This window comes from Triplophysa dalaica, chromosome 3 (assembly GCF_015846415.1).
Source record: "Triplophysa dalaica isolate WHDGS20190420 chromosome 3, ASM1584641v1, whole genome shotgun sequence".
Taxonomy (NCBI): domain Eukaryota; kingdom Metazoa; phylum Chordata; class Actinopteri; order Cypriniformes; family Nemacheilidae; genus Triplophysa; species Triplophysa dalaica.
The window spans coordinates 23,441,211-23,459,522 of NC_079544.1; the positions used below are offsets into that span (position 1 = coordinate 23,441,211).

At 38.9% G+C, this 18,312-nt stretch overlaps 2 protein-coding genes across 2 annotated transcripts in view; both read left to right on the top strand.

Annotated features, from left to right (window-relative positions):
• LOC130418362 (interferon-induced very large GTPase 1-like) overlaps positions 1-6,237 on the top strand; it is a 29,823-nt gene extending 23,586 nt beyond the window's left edge. The window contains exons 4-5 of the transcript XR_008906317.1: positions 5,193-5,281; positions 5,411-6,237. The gene's annotated coding sequence lies outside the window, so the exon portion shown is untranslated. The remainder of the gene's footprint in view (positions 1-5,192; positions 5,282-5,410) is intronic.
• A 3,700-nt stretch (positions 6,238-9,937) lies between these two features.
• LOC130417718 (interferon-induced very large GTPase 1-like) overlaps positions 9,938-18,312 on the top strand; it is a 28,046-nt gene continuing 19,671 nt past the window's right edge. Inside the window, exons 1-2 of the mRNA XM_056743438.1 lie at positions 9,938-10,074; positions 11,848-11,911. The gene's annotated coding sequence lies outside the window, so the exon portion shown is untranslated. The remainder of the gene's footprint in view (positions 10,075-11,847; positions 11,912-18,312) is intronic.

The window sequence follows — 18,312 nt, forward strand, 5'->3', positions numbered from 1 at the left end:
CTGAACAGCGACTCCCCCTGAACCATTCCCCTGACAGAGGACCTGCTCTCTCAGGGGAAGGACACGTTCTGGCATCCCAGATCAGACCTCTGGAACACCCATGTCTGGTCTCTAGACAGGACGAGAAAATCCTGAGATGGCTACTCCCCCTCTATGGCTGAGACCATCACCCAGGCTAGGGCCCCATCTACTAGGCAGTCACACGCCTCTAGACGTCGCCTCTTCTCGTCCTGGTGTCTCTTTCTCTCTACGAGAAAAGACCCACTGAGGTGCTCGATCAGGATTGTGTTCCCCTTCTCACGAGACTGGAGACTAACATCTCCCCTCCAAACTGAATTGTATGTAGTCGCTATCGCCACTCATCACGACTCAGTTGATGGAAAGTTTCTAGGGCAACTCGACCTGATCACCAGGTTCCTAACGGGCGCGAGATGGCGGTATCCGCCTCATCTCCGCTCCATACCCTCTTGAGAGCCCCTCAGAGGTTCCGATCTTCCTCACCTGAGTAAGACAGCCCTCCTGTTGGTGCTCGCTTCCGTCAAGAGGGTAGGGGACCTCCAAGCATTCTCTGTGTCCCCGGATTGCCTTAAATTCGGCCCTGGTAATTCTCACGTTATCTTGAGACCCAGGCCCGGATACGTGCCCAAAGTTCCCACTTCTCCCTTCGGGGACCAAGTGGTGGACTTGCAGGCGCTCCCCACTGGGGAGGAAGACCCAACCCCATCCGTGTTGTGTCCTGGACCGCACGCAGAGCTTCAGTAGCTCTGACCAGCTCCTAGTTTGTGTTGGAGGACAGCAGAAGGGGAAGGCTGTCTCCAAGCAGAGTCTGGCGCACTGGGTCGTGAATGCCGTTACGACGGCATTTCGATCTCAGAATCTCCCATGCCCATTGGCAGTGTGGGCTCACTCCACCGGAGTTTAGCCACCTCCTGGGCACTGGCAGAAGCACCTCTCTAGCAGACATCTGTAGAGCTACGGGTTGGGCTACGCCCAAACACCTTCGCAAGGGTTAACAACCTTTGCGTAAACCCGGTGTCAGCCCACGTCCTGCGTGGCGACATGTAGGACTGGCATCCGGGGGGGCGTATGCCTGCGAAAGCACCTTCCCACCCTCCAAGAGGTTGGGTCAGTGTGCTATCTACCCTTTTCTTCTTACCCAAACACATGGCTAAGAAAATTGGTACCTCACCAACCTTCCTTTTTACCCAGACACTGGTTAAGAACAGGCATTCCATCCATCACTAAGCAAGCACCTCCTGGGGGTTGGCTGGGCAGAGCAGCCTTCCCCCTTAGGCCGGGAAACCTTATGACCTATCACAGATAGTTCTAACCGGACCTGTGCTATCGGACGCAGTAACACCCCCACCGTGGGCTGTTCCGTCTGTTATACCCTCATGCCAATGGTTCCCACACATGGTAACCCATGAGCTTCCCCAGGTGGACCTCCACCTCGCGGTACTACCCAGTCCGCCCGTTCCATGCGTTCTCCTCCTAGGACGAGACCATATCATATCTCCACCTTATTCCTCCCCACGGGTAGGAGGTGGCCTCTGCAGCGCTTCTCTGATTAAGAGTTGCGCTTTTCCCGGTGTAAACCCGAGCCGGACAGCCTCTCGCCTGTAGAGAGCAAAGGCCCCGTCCGTGAAAGGTTACCGGTCAGGGCTGTACCCATCTTTCTCCCAGAAAGCTCTGGAACCCCCCGACCACCACACTGGAAGGTTACAAGTTTCACGAAAGCTTCGAGCTGACACGCCCAGGCTTGTTACCGTCGCTTCGCTGAGATTGTGACGCGATACAGCGTTTGTGGCGTTTCCATAGATAACCCCATCTGTCGTTCTCGACACAACGTCGAGAGACCGACAGAAAGGGAACGTCTTGGTTACGTATGTAACCTCAGTTCCCTGATGGAGGGAACGAGACGTTGTGTCCCTTATGCCACAAACACGTATCGTATTCTGCTGCAGTCGTGAGAGGATCTCAGGCTCTTCAGAACAAGAGGTAAATGAATGCTGCACACCGGCTTCCTTTTATACCGGATATCCGGGGGCGGAGCCCGGCATGCAAATTTCATTCGCCAAATTCCATTGGCCTTTTCTATAGTAGTCAGAGTTGATTGGTTCTCAAGGGCGAACCCCATCTGTCGTTCTCGACACAACGTCTCGTTCCCTCCATCAGGGAACTGAGGTTACATACGTAACCAAGACGTTTCACTTTATTCAAATGTTTTTAAAAGAACGGAAACAAAAAAATATTTTTGATCAGCATTGGAGCACCGTTGTTTACATCTTTTGAAGTGGTCCATATCTTCTAACTACTCAGTGGGGAAAGACTAGAATAAATTTAATACATTTTTTAAATGTATTAATAAATATATTTGTACCCACTATAAGGCGATTCCATTAAAGCATTCAACACCATCCTGTCTGCGAAAACCCAGCATAAGTAATTTTGGGTGATATGCTGATTTGTACATAAGATTCATCCTATACACTTTCAATCAATGTATTTGACATAAAAAGAGTGCCTCTCATTGTCAAAATTCTGTACAAGTGGCAAGAATGGCTTATATTTTCAAAAACTTACAGCATTCAGACGAGCAAAAGTGCATACATCTGATACATCTGATTTAGTGCACCCTGATGTGCACTAAACACTTTTTTTCATAAATATGAACGTTGTTGTGGATTTGCATACCTACTCAAATCTGTGCACACCAGTGTTTTCCCTACCATTACTTTAGGGGAGAGCCCCGCCCCTTCAACGGCACTTCCCGGCCCTCTATAAAGGTCAATAACTTTTTTTTTTACTTTTTATGTAGCTTCAGATCAAAATTAATTTAACGTTACCTTTCCTAAATAACATGTCTATGCCTTGTTCTTGTATTAAACGAACTAAACAGCATTTTGTTATTTGTGACCCATTTTTCTGAATTGAGATTTTTACATAATCTGAAAAGTGATTATGAGTTGTTAGAATAGGACAATATCTTGCTGAGATACAACCGTTTAAAACTCTGGAATCTGAGAGTGCACAAAAATCTAAATATTGTGAAAATTGCCTTTGAAGTTGTTAATTAGGAGCACTATGGCAGGCATCCACTCATAAAAATAAAGTTTTTATTATATATTAAAGATAGGAAATTTACAAAATATCTCCATGGAACATGATATTTACTCAATCGTAATGATTTTTGGCATAAAAGAAAAAATCTATAATTTTGACTCATACAATGTTTTTTTTTTTTTACTTAAATGTTCCCATGCTACTTAAGACTGTTTTTTGTGATTCAGGGTCACATTTATCTTATTTACATGGCGGCATATAATTTCTGTTTCTACGTGGTCGCGCCTTTGCAATTCTCAAAGAGGTGTTATGTTTATATATAAATCACGTATTTGAGTTCTTAATTACTACATTCTCGTCTAAAAGACTCTTAAAACTACGTTACCTTACTGGATGCTCCTCTCACCAAATCTAATTCCTTGTATGTGCAAACATACATACTCGGCAATAAAGCTCTTTCTGATTCTGATATTAAAATATAAGAATGCATAAAAGATTGTGTGGTTTTCATTGTCCTCATTTCTTTTATGATATCATATGGAATATACACAGTGGTTAAAAGTTTACATACACCTTGCAAAATCCTTAACACTTTTTAAATTTAATTTATTCAAATAAGTGTAATTTTAAAGATTTGTTTTTATTTTAGTACTTCCCTGATCAAATTATTTCACATATATTCCACAAAACAGAATAAAAACTGAATATATAAAAAAACACACCGTTCAAAAGTCTACATATTGCTTATTCTTATAATACTGTTTGATGTACCTGGACAATCAATTATAGTTTGTGTGTTGTCTGACTGATGTCTAAGAGTTTTTTGTTTATGAGCCATTTAACTTGTACACTGATCTTCATAGAAATCACATGTTCTTTGATGTTCAGTATCTTCTGCATGTCCGACCTCTGTCCAGCAGTAACTCTGATGTTGAGTTGATCTTTACACACTGACATATAATAGTTGTGTATGAGTGCATGTTGTCAGTCTGTAAAGATTAATGTAACATTGTATAGTCACAGCTGGACAAACATGCAGAAAGTGCTGAAAAATCAAAGACCAGGGAACAGTTTAATGGAACAGGACAACTTTAAACCCTTAAACAACCATCACAAAACCACACACACTGTCATCATTTTTCCAGGTGTCACTGTACTGTATTATTAGGGTTGTATGACTTTTAATCACCATACTGTATATCTCTTCATAGGCCTGTCTGTATGTAATGTGCAGGGCAAGTTTCAAAGTAAACGTAAAGCAATATGACGCTGTATAATGCTTTGTAATATTAAAATAACCCCGTGTGATAAGAAGACGCCAATCCAATGCAGTCCGTAAAGGTTCTTGGACAGTTTAAAAGTTTAAGGGATTCTGGGACGAAAGATGAGATGACAACCCATGACATAGGACTGACATCACAACCAACGAACATGCCAACGTACAATTGCGATCTCATTCGCGAACAAATGTTACGTGTGACGTTTGCATAGGTATTTGATTACCTAACAGCGCATCATCTCTCACGCAAAAAATGGTCGTCTGATGTTTATATACGTATATAGCAACCTGCCATCGCATCACAAATGCAAATATAATCTTAAACAGAGCAACGCTATTGGCTGGTGTACGGTCTGACGCAAACACACGAACTCAACATTCGTATTTACGCGTACAAATTGATCGTGTTGACGCGTCCAAATTTCACGCGTTTCATGTTAAGAGTATTGTCCCCGTTCGCGTTCCATAAAAAAAACTTCGTGTTAAGACGAAGAAACGTTCGCGTTTACACGGAACAAAAAGTCACGTTCAAAATTGTCACGTTGAAGCGTCCAAATTTCCCGCGTTTCATATTAAGAGTATTGTCCCCGTTCGCATTCCATACAAAATTGTCACGTTGAAGCGTCCAAATTTCACGCGTTTGCGTTATACATATTGTCCCCGTTCGCGTTCCATAGTCAGCGGTCGTGGCTCCGTGGAGAGCAGCTCTATCTCGGCCATTGTGTCGGGAGTAGCCGCTCTTATAACGTTAGTGGTTAACCGTGAGATATAATTAATTTTGGGTACATGAAACTAACAGAACCCTAGAACTAACAGCCTCTGCCGATCTTCTTCTTTCCCACACTGACAGGTTGCAGCTAATAACAGCTAATATTAATGGATCATTCTATTCAGGAGAAAGTAGACTGCAACTTGGATGTCCTGATACCAAGCTTAAAGGTAAACTTTATTTAGGTAAAATGCTAATGTGCTTCTTTATATGTTTATTATAACCCATTGTGCTCTGGTTAGGCCAGTTTCCTTACATTATTCTCTTGTCTTTTTTCTTGTCTCTTTTTCTCTTTATAGACGAACAAATTGACAAAGAAACCCTCCTGCTGGACATCCACTTCCAAAAGTGCACACCACACTGTTGTGTATAGACTCCCAGGAAAAGAATCCTCTTCAGTATGACTGCTCCGTGGATATGTCAGGTTAAGCAGTACTGGAACCGAAAGAACTAAAACTTTTTAAAAAACATTTTTATGAAGTTTATATGAAGAGGAAAGTTCTCGGACTAATACATTCCTGCAAATGTCAACCAATACCATGAAAAAAGTTTTTACCAAAGGTTTTTACTGTACTAACTGCACCTTATCAACAAGTGGTGGTTCAAATACCCGTGTGAGGTCTCTCTTCAAGTTAAGGTATTATTGCTTCAGGTTTGTACATTTTAGTTAACAGAAATCCTACAAAGTTTGTTGCCTCCCGAATTCGGTGTTCCTTTTTCACATCCATAACGCTTGTTTATTTCCTTTCTTTAAAATAGAAATCTTGTGTATAGATTGATATTTTATCATATTAGTGCAGTTCTATCAACAAGGGTTTAGTAAAATAAAAATAAATAGTTCAGTATATTGGTATCAAATACCTTTCTGAGTGTTTTTGCACATCCATAATGCTGGAAATGTCCTAAAGCATTTTACTCGTGCCACTTTTTTTAACTGTATTTTGTAAAAAGTTATGATTTTTTGAAGTGGAAAGTTGTCTAACTATTTCTGTTTACTTGCGCCACTTTATGCAAATGTTAAAATCTAAACTAATGTAATTTATTGATGTTTTTTTTAATATGTATCAACATTAATTAAATTACAGTGTTTGATATGCCATTTTATTGTTAATTGAGCATTAAAATATTGCAAGTCTTTATGAATTCCTTTTCTTGCATTTCGATCCTTAATAAAACCTCAATTTTGATTCTTACTGATGCCTCCAGTAATTCTGTGATTTTATTATTTTCAAACATTTTGGGTTTGTTTTAAACCAGCAATGTACTAGTTGATGTAAATAAAACAACCCAGTATGTTGGGTCAAAGATTTAACCCAACTGGCTGGGTTAAAATAACCCAACGCTGGGTTTGTCCATGTTTGACCCAAAGTTGGGTTACCAAAATAACCCAAATTGTGTTGTTTTAACCCAGCCTTTTTTTAGTGTAATAATGCAGACACCAAAAGAAGGTAAATAAATGAACTCTTTTTCTTTAACGCTTAAGTAAACAAAAATGCAGCAGTAATAACGTATTTTCAGCTGTCAGTCAGTTTACTGTTTGCTATACTGTACGTTTGTGATGGAGTAGAAACCATAGCTTATTTTATCTACATATAGCATGAATAGCATGAATAATCAGCATGTTAAGAGCATGTTTTCATGTTTTAATTGGAAAGAATATTTAGAATCAGTTCTTATGGAAAGCCTGTTCGTAACTTTGTAAGTACTCCTGATCATGATATATTCATTTCAGTTGTTACATTTTGTTGTCAATAGTTTTTTAAATATTAAAATTGAACACTAGGACTTAGCTTCCGCACCAGAGCCTACAACGCATTTACTTAGTTACCAGACCTTCTGTGTTTCATAGACTGTGGCCATCAGAATATAAAGTAAATGGCCTGATAAAACATTAGATTGATTTAACATTATTTATTTAAAAATTTATCGTCCGCACCTCCCCGCAAAAAATATAGAGACCCCCCTCCCAAAGTTGTAAACCTAGGGGAAACACTGCATACACTCATTTTATAAATGAGGCTCGAGTCTAGGGCTGTATGTGTCATTTTTTTATATAATGACATATTGTTAGCGCAGAGATCGAAAAAAAAGGAAACGATGAAAAGCCATAGAGCATAAATTCAGAGGGACAAAAAAGAATTTAGTCAGCCACCAATTGTGCAAGTTCTCCCACTTAAAAAGATGAGACAGGCGTCTAATTTTCATCATAGGTATACCTCAACTATGAGAGACAGAATAAGAAAAGAAATCGAGAAAATCACATTGTAGGATTTTTAATGAACTTATTTGCAAATTATGGTGGAAAATGAGTATTTGGAAAAAAATTCATCTCAAAACTTTCTTATATTCCCTTTGTTGGCAATGACAGAGGTCAAACGCTTTCTGTAAGTCTTCACAAGGTTTTCACCCACTGTTGCTGGTATTTTGGCCCATTCCTCCATGCTGATCTCCTCAAAAGCAGTAATGTTTTGGGGCTGTCGCTGGGCAACACAGACTTTCAACTCCCTCCAAACTAAGGGGGTTGAGATCTGGAGCCTGGCTAGGACCTTGAAATGCTTCTTACGAATCCTTCATTGCCCGGGCGGTGTGTTTGGGATCATTGTCATGCTTAAAGACCCAGCCACGTTTCGATGCCCTTGCTGATGGAAGGAGGTTTTCACTCAAAATCTCACGAAACATGGCCCCATTCATTCTTTCCTTTACACTGATCAGTCGTCCTGGTCCCTTTGCAGAAAAACAGCCCCAAAGCATGATGTTTCCACCCCCATGCTTCACAGTAGGTGAGCAGATGGTGTTCTTTGGATGCAACTCAGCAATCTTTCTCCTCAAAACACAACAATTTGATTTCCATTTTGGTATCATCTGACCATGTGACATTCTCCCAATCCTCTTCTGGAGTCTGTTACTGATGGTAGCCTTTGTTACTTTGGTCCCAGCTCTCTGCAGGTCATTCACTAGGTCCCCCCTGTGGTTCTGGGATTTGTGCTCACAGTTCTTGTGATCATTTTGCCCCCATGTGTGAGATCTTGTGTGGACCCCCAGATCGAGGGAGATTATCAGCGGTCTTGTATGTCTTAAATTTTCTAATAATTGCTCCCACAGTTGATTTCTTCACACCTACCTGCTTACCTTTTGCAGATGCAGTCTTCCCAGCCTGGTGTAGGTCTAAAATTTAGTTTCTGGTGTCCTTTGACAGCTCTTTGGTCTTGGCCATAGTGGAGTTTGGAGTGTGACTGTTTGACGTTGTGGACAAGTGTCTTTTATACTGATAACGAGTTCTAACAGATTAATACAGGTAACGAGCAGAGGACAGGGGAGCCTCTTAAAGAAGAAGTTACAGGTCTGTGAGAGTCAGAAATCTTGCTTGTTTGTAGGTGACCAAATACTTATTTTACAGAAGAATTTACCAATTAATTCATAAAAAATCCTACAATGTGATTTTCTGGACTTTTTTCTTATTTTGTCTCTCATAGTTGAGGTATACCCATGTTGAAATTTACAGGCCTCTCTCATCTTTTTAAGTGGGAGAACTTGCACAATTGGTGGCTGACTAAATACTTTTTTGTCCCACTGTATAAGCTAGGACATAAACAGACTACACAACCTGTGGACAGGGAAGAGGACTCTAACTGATGACACAGACAATATGTTGACAAAAATAATAGGCCGCTCCCTTCTAATGAACAGGTTTGACTACTTTAGGCATTTCCACGAGCAGTGCTGCAGTTTGGGCAAGGCCCTCTTATAGTCAAACATAACAATGCTCCTGGGTACAAAGCAAGGTTCAAAAGAAATGATTGATTCAGTTTAATGTGGAAAAACTTGACTGGTCTTTATAAAGCCAAGACATGATCAAATCTCAACACCTTTGAGCTAAATATATATATATATATATATATATATACATAATTATTTTATGTTATAGTCTTAAAATGTGTTTTAAATGTAATTATAAAAATGTTTATTATAAGGAGGTATTCTTTTGTTTATATAGTGCACAAACACGTACCAAAAACAAATAACAATGTAGACATCAACAAATGTATTGTTGCAGACAAATCTTTTTGGCTCAAATGAAACCTCAAGTTTCAGGAACCTTTAACATGCTATTGAATAAACATTCTGTAGATATTTCCTCACACTCTGTTCAAAGGCCATACGACTTTATGATTTTGCAGGAGAAAGTTTAAAGAACTGTACACTATGTCAAGTTGTAAAGTTTCCAAAAGGTGGAAGATTCTTCAAATTTGTCAGATGAACCAAACACATTCATTTGAGTTTTTTTTATAACATTAGGCTGAATAAAAGATAAAATAAAGAACTTTTAGGTAAGCTATACTAGACTTTTACTAATTGAGTGAGTGGTGTGAGTGATGGACTACTGACGTGGCAAAATCAAAGAATGAATTAAATCCTATTAAGTGATAGTTCACCTAAAAATGAAAATTATTTCATCATTTACTCACCCTTTGGTCATTTCAAACCTTTATGACGTTCTATATTCCACAGTACACAAAAGAAGATCATTTGAAGCAAGTTAGTAACCGAACAGTACTGGCACCCCATTCACATTTATTGTATGGACCCAAAAGCATGCACGTGAATAGGGACCAGTTAACAACATTCTTCAAAATGACTTATTTTGTGTTCAGTGTAAGAAATAAAGTTATTCAGGTTTGAAATAACAAGAGGGTGAGTAAATGATGACAGAACTTTTATTTTTGGGTGAACTATCACTTTAAATGCACCTGAGGGTTCCTTTAGCCATGAGTTTTGGTTTCCTGAAAGTCATGTGACTTGAAAATGACTATGGAAATTTAAGCTGTTTGCATGGCAGCTGCCTCTCTGTTCGCTGCTGCTGTAATACGGTACAAAGAATAATTAGTCTAGATTACTAAGATATTGTACATTCAGTATATATTATTTCATGAGGCTCTTCTACTTCTACTACCAAGTTCAACAGGTGATTTCCATTCATTTTTATTAATCTTTAGAAAGTGATGGCAGTATTTAAATTGGGATACTTTAAAACATGTCAGAGTTATGTTAATGAATGAATGAACATTGAGAATTCTGCCATCACATGTCTGTCTTTGTATTTTCTTATGCATATAATGAATTACAGGCTGGTACAATATTTTGAATATATGTTTTATTGTATTTGTGGTGTTTGTGGTAAGAATTTGTAGTCCGGATGAAGTGTTCGGTTTATATTTTTAGGAAGGGAAAACAATTGCAGATATATTTGTAGATTTGTAATTAGATGTTTGTGTGTAAAGCCACATCAAAGGCGTTTTTTATTGCCAATTGTGAATTGTGATTTTCCATTAGTATTTTGGTTGCAGGTGGTATAAGGCAAAGGATATTCTTTTTATACTGCTGATTGCTGAAATGTATGTATTTGCACATGTAATGCTTTAATTGTCAATAAAAAGTGTGATTATAAGATATTATAAGATATATAAAGATATTTAAAAAACAATTTAAATCACTCAATAAGTACATTATTCAATTAAAGAAATTCGTAAATAAGTAGTTGAATTTCAAAGGGGATTTGAAAATGTGATATAAATTGAACTACGGATGCAGTGTTAGTCATTTAAAACCCAATCCATTTACCAGCAGCTTTTCCTTTCCAGTTTGCCTCTCTATTTAGCATTTCCATGACACTTTGGGACCTTGCCCTGATAAAACAATGCAAATGAGCTATGGCGAGATAACTCTCTGATTGGCTTGTTCCTTGTATGTCATTTCAGATGAGGAATGTAAAAGAAAAGATTCAAAAGGCATTAGTTCTAAAATATTTACATTTCTGAATTGAATGATTCTGAAAACCTGCCAACCGGGTGTAATGATTCACTTGTTTTTTATCACAAATCCAGACAACTCATATGCATTGAACATTGAATGTTATTTTTATTTATCTTGAATTAATTATTTTGGTTGATAATTTATCTTAAAACTAAACATCAAATGAATGATTCAAGATAGTATTATAAAATGTTTTAAAGTATCTAAACATAAAACCAGTGTGACCCAAAGTACAGACTTATGCACTATTCCAGTGGTTTCCTGCTGGAGACCCACTGCTTTGCAAATAATATATGTCTCCCTTCACTGGTATGCTAACATCAGTTCATGATCATCTCTCCCTTAATAAGCTGATGATCTAAAGTTAAGTGATGTGTTCTGTAAGAGAGACATCAAAATGGAGCAGTGGGTGATTAGTTTCTATTGAGTGCCTTAAAATATTATATTATAAATAAACATTCAAAACATTAGACAGATCTGTAATCTGAAGGAAAAAGTTCCCTGTCGGGGTTTAATTATGTATTTTATGAATATTACTATAATAATTATTATTGCAATATTGTGTATTTACTTTATTTCAAAGGTTAAACCGTATAGTTTGATTGAACATTTTTATATTGATTTTGTAAACCATTAAATCTGTTTGAAATCTTTAACTGTGGTGGTATCACATGCTGTCAAATGCGGCAGTTAGATGTTATAGTTAACATATATATGTGCATCCTAATTGAATGATATTATCATTGTCATTATTATTGTTTGCATTAATTTAAATATGTTTTTTACAATTGTAACACTGTTCAGAACAAAAGCCAATTTATGTACAATTTAGATTTTCCCTTTCTGTGTATCAGTAGTGACCTTTTGTTGAAATTAACAGTTTGTTATTTGTTCATTTGTCATTTTTCACTCTTCAAAATTCAAGATTTATTTGTCATTTTCCTGTTAACCCGGATAAGTTCTACTAACTTCACTGCCTCAGACTTACGGTAAGAAAATAAGTTAAGTTTTGTTAACTAAACTTACCTTTTTTCTGAAGAACTGTAAATAAATCAAATTAAATGTCAATATGCATATTTAATATGTAATTTACTATAACTGAAAGTTTTAATACTACCAACTTTTATTACTTCACTTGTGCATTCATTTTATACATATTCTTTAAACTTTACCCCATCTTAGTTTTGATACTGCATAGAAATTTTAGTCAATTAAATTATCGTTTTTAAATAAAACAGAAAATGAATAAAATCCTATTTTTTTCCAATTCTTTCATAAAAGAAAATTCTTTCATTTTTTTGGACCTTTTTCTATATTTTGTTTAAACTGGGAAAGAAAAACGATGAAAATCTTAAAATGCTGTATTTTTAACCATGGGCATGCCTTGACTGAAAAACAAGAAGTAACTGGGTTTTCTTTGGAGAAGATATGCATTAATTAGAAATGATATCATAAAATCTTTCAAATCCATATTTAACATTTAATAACTTATGAGGAAAGCAGCTTTGTAATAAGCAGGATAGTGTATAGACAGCAAAATAAACCTCTTCGATGCGATACAAGATTACACTACGATAACAACCGGCTGCCTTTACATTTTCCTGGCTTAAATTGTAATGATAAATAAAAAACCTGCCGTTCGCTCGGCCAGGTGTCAACAACAGATGTTATCTCAGTAACAAGGGTGTTTTCAGTACTAACACTTACACGATGTTCGCATGAATATGAGTCCCTCTTATATAACAAAACTATGGGTTAAAATTGTGACTCTAACTCATGCCTCCTTTAAAGTTCTGAAGTCAACTTGTTTTGTCTTTTACACATAAACCAAACACTTTAACTGATGAATGCCATGAGCGAGAAACTTTGGCTGAGTTAAAGTAATTTTAGTTGGGGTCATTTTACTTTGTGAGATTAAAACAGAGTTAAAAGAATAAGATAAAACCTTGAAATGTATCCACAAGTTTCCGATGGGCACTACTGTAATAATGAACGTGGGTACAACACTCGAATAACGTATTCTTATAACAGAAAATGAGACTGTGCTTCATATTTTAAATTGTGTTTCATGTGGGAGTCTATAAAAATATAATTTCAAAACTGATGAGCAAGACCTGCTGTTCGTGGCTCCACTTACAACCAGGCAAAACTTACTTTGCGTCTTAAAAAAGAAGATTTCACACACAGATCGAAATTTAAGACTGACTGCTCCTGTGAGGAACTGTACAGTTTTTAAAAGAACCCATGTAACACCCCTCCTGATTTCACTTCACCGGCTGCCAGTTGTCGCCTGCATCAAGTTTAAATCACTGACACTGGCCTTTAGAACGGTAATGGCAATTTCGCCCCTTTACCTTAACTCATTTCTCCAGGTCTACATCCCCATCCTGCCATCTTCGGTCTGAAAATTAGCAATGCCTAGTTGTTCCATCATACTCATTTAGTTCCACTATGGTGGAATGAACTGCCAGCCTCAACCCGAACTGCAGATCAACATGCATGCCATGAATGACTGTATTAATGAATTAACTAATGAGGTATACCCCTTGCGCATTAAAACAGGGGATGAGATTGAAAGAAACTCTGAGTTTACCAAAGAAAACCAGCCCCGACCAGGGGGGCGTTTCCCAAAAGTATCGCTAGCCAACTATGGTCGCAAGTTCCGTCGTTTTAGCATAGTTCAAAATTTCAAGTGTGTCCCGAAACGATCAATCCCAACCAGCATTGCAAAGTTCCGTGGTTGGAACTACAGGTCTAGATCTGTGGTTAGAAGCATAGTTCATTATTATTGGGACATGTAGATCTACATACATCATGCTTTTGAGCAAGTGCATTCTATATCCATCATTCTAAATACACAAATTCAACTTTACATCTTTTAGTTTGTCGAGAAAATAGAAGCATCGTCTTTTAAAAGTGTGCATGCGCATGGAGCTAAGTGTTCTTTGACCCTGGGGAATCCTTGGGCGGAGTTACGTAGGAGGAAACTCATGAATGAGTTAAATATCATGAAATAAAACAATACCAAGCAAAAATATGATTACAAAAAACAGTTTTCAGATGCAGTGTAGGCCTACATTATTTACAGCAATAATATGACATTAAATCGATCTATACGGATTAATTAGAAGATGGTATTAATCAACCAACTATGTGACGTCATCAACTATGTTGTCGAACCAACATGTTTTAGGGAAACAGTCGTGAGAAACTAGCTAGTTAGTTTCTCAAACGATGCATCGTACTATGGTGGATAACCAGCAGGTTATGTCATTTTTTGGGAAACGCAATCTTGGTTAAGATCACAGAGTAAAGTTACTAGGGTTACTGACTCTGAGTATAAGTTACCTCTCTTTTAGAAACGGGCTTGAGTTACCCCACTTTCTCGGGTTTGACATTCCTCACATTCTGAAACGGAAAACCCAGAGTTTCCCTCATTTCAGGGTTAATATACTCGAGGTTTCACTAAACCTCCTTTCTGAAACAGGTCCCAGCTCAGTTTTGTTTTAGGTTTTGTTGAGGAGATTGATTTTTTTATATTTAGAAGCAACACTAGCCAGCTGCGCTAGCTTCCTAATAGCAATGTTTACAAAGACTCTCATAACGCAGTTAAAGGAGTCATATGACACGGCTAAAATGAATATTGTCACTTGTTTTAAATGTAAGCAATTTGTAAACACGATTTAAAGTAAAAAAATGCTGTATTTTCCACATATCGTCCATGTTTGTATCTCCTCTTTGCCCCGCCTCTCTGAAATGTGCAGATTTTTACAAAGCTCATCGCTCTAAAAAGCGAGGTGTGCTATGATTGCCCAGTTAACAAGTGCGTAGTGATTGGTCGAGTACTGCAAGCTTGTGACGGAACACCTCTTACCATATTTGGAACATCAGGTTTCAAAGCAATTGTACTGACAGGTACGACCACCTTCCTTGTGTCTACATTTGGGCAGTCTTAGTCAAGCCATACCACAAACTGACATAGATTTGTAGGGGTATGGCTCCACGAGGCGTTTCAGGCAGGTCTGGGTAAACATTCGAGAGAATGCATATTTTGTTCGATACTTTCATTTTTGCAATTGTACGTGTCTAATACATGCTTGGGCAACTTATAATACACCAAAAACACAGAACTCCATCTACCACAGTCAATACCACAGTCCAGGGCTCCGAACCCCTAGGTTTGCGCGGTCTGGACCAGAGACCAGCCAGCAACCAACCCGCAGGACTAAGCGCTCACCTGACGTCCCTGCAGACGGAGAGCCTGATCCCACAGCAACACTGACGGCAACACGCAACCCAGCGACTGAGCCCGCGATCGCCCTGGAACCTGAGCCCGAGATACATCTGACAAGGTGCGAGAGCTGGCAACATCGTCCGTCGCCATGGGAATTCTGGTGGACTTCAAGGGCTTTGAGGGAAGTCAAATCCACAATTAAACTAGGAACACGGCAAGGTAACAGATTGAAGGCGTAAGAAAAACTAATGAACGACAAAGTAGGGATGTGCACATCGATGCTGCAGTATCAATATATCGATACTCAAAAGATGCTATTTAGGTATCGATATTTTGTCAGAAAAGTATCGATTACCTGGTTAATTAGATTAATAGTTTCAGCGTAAATAAATGTAGTTAGCTCTGTGTATGCCGATCAGTGGCGGTGCTGAAGATGTTCCAGGCTATCGGCAGATCTATGGGATTTATGGTCGTCCTTTACCGTCATCTGTGGCTTACGTTGCCGGATCTAAAAGACACTGATCGTAAGTCTCTTCTCAATGCCCCGATCAAATCCTCCGGCCCTTTTTGGTGACCTCGTGGAGTCGGTAGTAGAGTGCTTCGGAGGAGGCGCAAAAGCGCGCCAAAGCCATAAGTACAAAAGGAGCTCTTTCCCCCTTACACAGCCAATGCTCCGTTCCTTGCCCTGCCACGGTGCAGCGTGAAGCCGCAGTTAATCCTGGCTATAACCAGCCTTCCCTCATCCACAGAGTCATTCGTGGTAGAGAGACAGCTGGATTCTCACACACGAGCCATTGCCCTGCCAGAGCATTTAGCCTCGCTGGGCCAGTATGCTTCCCTAAACAGTCCGCTGACGGTAACGCCTGAAGAAATTCGGCCATTATGTCTGTTTCAAGCGCCACCGAAGGTTCCTGCAATTCAATTCAATTCAATTCAAGTTTATTTATATAGCGCTTTTCACAATGTGTATTGTTTCAAAGCAGCTTTACAGGGGCAAACAGGAAAAACAGAAAAGTTAAAACACAGCACAGTGCATGGTATTTATACAACGAGTAAGTTCATTCTAATAAATAACATCTAATTTCTAAATAAATAAATGAATGAATGCAGTCTCCCGGTGAGCAGGCCAACACTGCCCTGCTGTGGCGAGGAACCCAAACTCCAATGATTGATTAATGGAGAAAAAAACCTCGGGAGAAACCAGGCTCAACCGGGAGGGCCAGATCCCCTCTGACGTGTCATAGCTGCACTCAGACTGCTGACGTGTGGTTTAGGTTTAGCATTTAATACCAAATATTGTAACTTCAGCATTAATAAGACAAATAGTCCGTCTTTGCTCTTGGTTGGGGATGTAGTGGTCTGAGCTGGGATGGTCTGATGGTCATATTTCTCTTGGCAGCTGGTGGAATTGCCTTAGATGGAGCTGGGATGGTCAGTCAGTCTGCAGCTGTATCTGGTGTAATCTCAAATTGGGGATGGGCATCTGTCGGTCGTCTGGACATGGTGGAACTTCTTCCTACCTCGGGATGGGCATCCCGAGGCAGAGGCGGAAAGAGAATAAAGAGAATAATTAGCGTAGCTGCTGTTCATTAACTATGCATTAAGTGAAAGCTTGGCTGAAAAGATGTGTCTTTAATCTAGATTTAAATTGGGAGAGTGTGTCTGACCCTCGAATAGTATCAGGAAGGCTATTCCAGAGTTTATGTGCTACGTATGAGAAAGCTCGTCCACCTTGGGTGGATTTTGTTATTCTAGGTGTTGTCAAAAGTCCTAAATTTTGAGATCTCAGCGAGCGTGATGGGTTGTAACGTGATAAAAGCTTGGTTAAGTAAGTAGGTGCTAAACCGTTCAGGGCTTTGTAAGTAATTAAAATAATTTTAAAATCAATGCGATACTTAATGGGTAGCCAGTGAAGCGATGATAAAACTGGGGTTATGTGATCGTATTTTCTTGACCTAGTAAGAACTCTGGCAGCTGCATTCTGAACTAACTGTAGTTTGTTTATCGATGATACAGGACAACCACTAAGTAGAGCATTACAATAGTCAAGCCGTGAGGTCACAAATGCATGAATAAACTTTTCTGCATCTGCAACACATAAACTATTTCGTAATTTGGCAACATTTCTAAGGTGGAAGAAGGCTGTTTTTGTGATATTTGAGATGTGATTTTTAAATGACAGGTTGCCGTCTAATATAACGCCTAGGTCTTTAACTGTATTTGTTGGAGTAACAGTGCAGCTTTCAATTTGCAGGCTGTAATCGGAGATATTCTGTTTACTTAATTTTGGTGCTATAAGTAATATTTCTGTTTTGCTAGAGTTTAAAAGGAGGAAATTACTACTCATCCAATGTTTTATGTCCTCGATGCACTCTGCCAGTTTGGATAGCTTAAAGGAATCATCTGGTCTTGATGAGATATATAGCTGAGTATCATCTGCATAACAGTGGAAGCTAATTCCATGTTTTCTAATAATGTTGCCGAGGGGCAGCATGTATATGGAGAAAAGCAAGGGTCCTAAAACCGATCCCTGAGGTAATCCATAATTGAGGAAGTAAGATCTGAACCATTGCAGTGCCTGTCCCTGAATACCGATATAATGGTTTAAACGATCTAGTAGTATTTTATGGTCTACAGTATCGAAAGCAGCACTAAGGTCAAGCAGGACTAATAGTGAGATGTTACCTTTATCTGATGCAATAAGAAGGTCATTTGTAATTCTAACGAGCGCAGTTTCAGTGCTGTGATGCGGTCTAAAGCCAGACTGAAACTTTTCGTGCAGGTCATTATTTTGTAGGAAGGTACACAGTTGAGTTGACACTACTTTTTCTAGTATTTTAGACAAGTACGGGAGATTTGAAATCGGTCTATAGCTTCCAAGTTCATTTGGGTCTAAATTTGGTTTTTGATAAGAGGCTTAATTACAGCCAGCTTAAAGGGTCCTGGGACATGTCCTAGACTAATAGACGAGTTGATTATGTTACAAATGGGCTCAATTACAGCAGGTAGTAACTCTTTTAATAAAGTAGTCGGAATGGGGTCTAATAAGCATGTCGTCGGCTTGGATGTTGCAATAATTTTAAGTAAATCTTCCTGATTTATAGGAGAAAAACACTCTAGCTTTTCTTTTTGGGTGACGGTTGAAACTAATTCTTC